The sequence below is a fragment of the Bubalus bubalis genome, chromosome 12 (assembly GCF_019923935.1).
Source record: "Bubalus bubalis isolate 160015118507 breed Murrah chromosome 12, NDDB_SH_1, whole genome shotgun sequence".
Classification (NCBI taxonomy): Eukaryota; Metazoa; Chordata; class Mammalia; order Artiodactyla; family Bovidae; genus Bubalus; species Bubalus bubalis.
This window is the reverse complement of record NC_059168.1, coordinates 44,405,129-44,410,516: the sequence shown is the minus strand read 5'-3', so window position 1 is coordinate 44,410,516 and position 5,388 is coordinate 44,405,129.

Genomic DNA, 5,388 nt, shown 5'->3' with positions numbered 1-5,388 from the left:
CAAATTTGTAAATACAGCACTAAAATGTGTCAATAGTTACTATTTCTTGCAGGCGACTGTTTTCCCCTGAAACGTTCTCATTCACTCCAGGCTTCTTCCTTCAGTGCCTCCACCCCCGTCCCTCACCTCTGCCTCTGCATTTCCCTGGACTCCCCTCCCACTCCCTGCCAACCCCTCCCAGACTCGCACCTTGACCCACCTCCCTCTAGCCCCTCCTCAACTGTGTTCTAATCCATCAGCAACACCTGTCAGTGTGTGTTTCCAGGATGCCTTACCTCCGCAGCCACCCTTCTGGTTCAGAAGCCTCTCCCTTGCCTATAAGCTACATAACTTGTTTCTCTGTTCATCATACATCTGCCAACCTTCTTTTCCCACAACAAGACTCATTACATTTCCCTTTACTTCAGAATCTTTCGATAATTCTGAATGTTTGCTGCCTACAAAGTACATCCCAAGCATTTTTAGCCATTGATTCAAAGGCAGCTACCTGGGTGACTTACCTTATGACATGGGCGACTTACCTTCCAAACCGCCTGCCAGCTGGATTTCGTGCTGCCAAACCCCCTCCTAACTCCAGCAGAGAGCCACCTCGCTGGGTCCAAGCGCGTCTCGCAGGCTCCTCCCCACCCCAACTGGTTTACTGTCATCCCACCTTCTCCAGACGTTTCCTTTCCTTTCTCCCCACCAGTTTAAAACATAAAGAGCAAGTTCACTAACCAGCACAGGCCTCCCATCTTCCTGCCAATACTGCAACCTGAAGGATGTTCTGCTCTTTGGAAGTCTTTCACACGTAACATAATTCTTATGTGATTAAGATTAAAGTGTATCATTAAATCTCTTATAGGTCTGTATTGTCTCCTTTGTGCTTATTTAAATTTTCATTTGCTCATTTTTTCTCCAAGACAAGGACGTTGCTAAATACGTCAATGCATACCAAACAACAAGAGCTGGGAACTAAGTAACTAAAATACTCTATCAGTCAAGGAAATCTAAAAAGGCAACTTCTTATATTCTAAGTAGTCCTATGCTGCATTATCCTCCTTGGATTATAAAAATTCCTGCCACGAGATGACTTCACTGCTTTTTTTCTCCAATTTCAAACATTCAGAAGCAGAGGTCATCTGCCTCTGTGGTTTATACTGTTCATAGCACTCACCCTTCTTGGAACCTAAAATAAACATGCAAGGACATACCCATAAGGTAAGAGAACACTTAGGTAGGGGGAGTGCATATCTTCCCGATGTAGGGGCATCCAGTGTGGAATGGAGGAGGAGGAAGAGTCTGTAGGAAAGAGAAAGAGGGGGCGGTGGGGAAGGTGAGCCCAGGGGGCAACCAGGGACCGAGGATAAGGTGTGATACAACCAAGGGGAGGTTCCTGCGGGGAGACACTCACCCATGGGAACAGAAGTCAGAACAGGCGGTGAGGGTTTGGACGGAAAGGAAGGCAGGTGGTGGAGGTGCTCTGCATGTTGACCTGGGGGAGGTCACAGGACATGTGCAGGAGGGAGAATCCATCAATTTGTACACTGAAGCTCTGTGCTTCTTACTATCTGTTAATTATGCCTTGATTTTTAAAAGTCTATCTGTAAGGATACTGCAAAACTCTTAGAGGAAAATATAGGCAGGACACACTTTGATATAAATCACAACAAGATCTTTTCCCAACACCCTGCTTAGAATGAAACTAAAAACCAAAATAAGCAAATGGGACCTAATTAAACTTAAATGCTTTTGCACAGCAAAAGCAACCATAAACAAAATGAAAAGACAGCCCTCAGAATGGGAGAAACTATTTGCAAACAAAGCAACTGACGAAATACACCAACAGCTCATACAGCTCAATATCAAAAAAAACAACTCAAAAAATGGTCCAAAGTCCCAAACAGACATTTCTACAAAGACATACAGATGGCCAAGAGGCACATGAAAAGACGCTCAATATCACTAATTATTAGAGAAATGCAAATAAAAACTACAATGAGGTATCACCTCACACCAGTCAGAATGGCCATCATCAGAAAAAATTTACAAACAATACATGTTGGAGAGGGTGTAGAGAAAATGGAATCCTCCTACACTGTTGGTGGGAATGTAAATTGATACAGCCACTATAGAGAACAGAATGAATATATCTTTAGAAAAACTAAAAATAGAAAACGAAAACCCTAATTCAAAAGGATGCATGAAAACCGTAATTCAAAAGCTATGTTCATTGCAGCACTATTTATAATAGCCAGAACATGGAAGCAACCTAAATGTCCATCAACAGAGGAATAGACAAAGAAGATGTGGAAAGGAATATACAGAGGAATATTCAGTCAGTCCAGTCACTCAGTCGTGTCCGAGCCTTTGCCACCCCATCAATTGCAGCACCCCAGGCCTCCTTGTCCTCGATGGACGTGAGTCTGAGTGAACTTTCACTCAGACTCACGTCCATCGAGTCAGTGATGCCATCCAGCCATCTCATCCTCTGTCGTCCCCTACTCCTTCTGCCCCCAATCCCTCCCAGCATCAGAGTCTTTTCCAATGAGTCAACTCTTCGCATGAGCTGGCCAAAGGACTGGAGTTTCAGCTTTAGCATCATTCCTTCCAAAGAAATCCCAGGGCTGATCTCCTTCAGAATGGACTGGTTGGATCTTGCAGTCCAAGGGACTCTCAAGAGTCTTCTCCAATACCACACTTCAAAAGCATCAATTCTTCGGCGCTCAGCCTTCTTCACAGTCCAACTCTCACATCCATACATGACCACAGGAAAAACCATAGCCTTGACTAGATGGACCTTTGTTGGCAAAGCAATGTCTCTGCTTTTGAATATGCCATCTAGGTTGGTCATAACTTTCCTTCCAAGGAGTAAGTGTCTTTTAATTTCATGGCTGCAGTCACCATCTGCAGTGATTTTGGAGCCCAAAAAAATAAAGTCTGACACTGTTTCCCCATCTATTTCCCATGAAATGATGGGACTGGATGCCATGATCTTCGTTTTCTGAATGTTGAGCCTTAAGCCAACTTTTTCACTCTCCTCTTTCACTTTCATCAAGAGGCTCAAGAGTCTTCTCTAACACCAGAAGAGATTAAATAATTGTAAGCTCACACGACTCTTGAGGGACAGTGCCAATCCAACCCCAGATGCTTGGAATTCCAAAACAATGTCTGCCAGACACAGACTTGACACTGGACAATTTTATAACTAAGTGCAGCATTTATTTAATTCTCCTGCATTTGTGAGAAAGTATTAATGTAGCAGTCCATGGGGTCACAAGGAGTCAGACATGACTTAGTGACAGAACAAAGGAGAACAGGAAACATCTGTGCAGCCATGGTAATTTTTCAAGTTACGTGACACCTTCAGCTTCCCTCCGTTTTGTCTCAGCCGATGTCCCCAGCACACAAGGGACTAAACAAAACTGCAGGGATGTGGCTAAGCTTCCCGTTCTCTATGCTGCTGGAACACAGACTATGAAGCCCAGAGGAGAAATGTAACCAAAAATTATAGATGATTTTTCTAAGTCTTTCCAAATGCATGCTAGGGCCAGGAATTCCACCTGGTAATCTTGATCCCAAGTGTCCCTCCATCTCCCAACAGCCGACAGGGAGGCTGAGGGGCAAGGAGGGCCCAGGAACCGCCGAGGTCACAGTCACGGGACACTACTCACAGTTAAGGTTGCTGACTGCACTCCCTCCCTGTTGCCAAGCAGTAAACACACTCTGTCACTCACAGGGTCGGGGGCTGTTATGATCCCTGTTTTCACAAAGGAAAGTCGGGCTGTGAGGGCAGAGCAGTCAGCACCCTGTGTCCGGCCCCCGGCTGGGGGAGCTGGTGCAGGGCTCGGGGCAGGCGTCCACATCTGGCTGTCATCACAGAGACTGGCCGAAGCCACAGGCTCACCTGAACCTCCCCCTCTCGCCACGGTTGCGGCCCATAGACCTCACCCTCAGTTCTTCAGTTAGTTTCACTCTTTCCTTTTTCCCAGGACACACACCCCAGACACAGAGCTGCCCGCAGTGCGGACATGGCCAGTGGAGGACACGGGACTGAGTTCAAACCACAGCCCCAAAGGACAGGGAGGGGCCACCAGCAGGGACGTGGGAGACACTCAAGATCAGGGACGGGCTCTCCGGAGGGGGCACTTTGGGGAGGATATTAGAGAAGACCTGAAGGGGGCACAGGGCATTGGCCCTGCAGAGTGGGGAATTTGCACGGCCTGGGGTCCTGGGTACCACAGAGGTCCCCACCTACAGGCCCCCGTGGGATGCTGTGAAGCTCTGGGAAGGGATTGAAGCAAGAAGTGAGACTCCTGCTACAGGAACAGCATCTGGATTGCTAGGGGCAGGGAAAGCATCCCAAGAAAGTTCTCTGTCCATTCAACTCAATTCTGTCTTGACACTGACGACCCAGGGTTAGCACAGACCTGCAGGTCAAGGATAAAATCTTTCACAAGATTCCCCCACCACCGTTCACATGCAAGCACAAGCCTTGTGGACCATCTGTGCTGCTAATCAACCTGCTCTAAGTTGGGGTGGGGGGAGCGTCCCCATGCCCCTGTAGGTTCCATGATGATAAACAGAACTCACTGAAAGTGCTGCACCTACAATTACAGTTGTGTCGGACGTAGACAATACAGATCGGGGCAGGTGAGTGTACAGGCGCAGGGTCAGGCTCTCGGGGGAAAGGGGCAGAGCTGTCGAGCCCTGTCCCTCATCCTCAAGGAGCCTCCAGGCAGCCCCTCCCAGAAAGCATCCACATGTTCAGCACATGTGATCTCCCTGACAACCCAGGTGGGGTCCACAGGGACTCAACACAAACAGCCAAAGGCTCCAACTGCTCAGAAACTTCTAAGGGTTTTTTAGACACAGCATCAGGAACCAGGAACAAAGACCAGATGTACTTGATAATACCGCAAGGAGAAGCAGGAGGGCTGGGTGGGTCTGCTCTGCTTTTGCCTTTTTTTTTAATGAGTTTTTTTAAAAGTTAATTAATTAATTTTAATTGGAGGTTAATTTACAATATTGTGGTGGTTTTTGCCATACATTGACATAAATCAGCCACAGTGTACATGGGTCCCAACATCCCCATCCCATCCCTCTGGGTTGTCCCAGTGCACCGGCTTTGAATGCCTGGTTTCATGCATTGAACTTAGACTGGTCATCTACTTCACATAAGGTAATATACATGTTTCAATGCTATTCTCTCAAATCATCCCACCCTCGCCTACTCCCACAGAGTCCAAAAGACTGTTATTTACATCTGTGTCTCTTTTACTGTCTTGCATCTAGGGTCATCGTTACCATCTGTTTAAATTCCATATATATGCATTAATATACTGTATTGGTGTTTTTCTTTCTGACTTACTTCACTCTGTATAATAGGCTCCAGTTTCATTCACATCA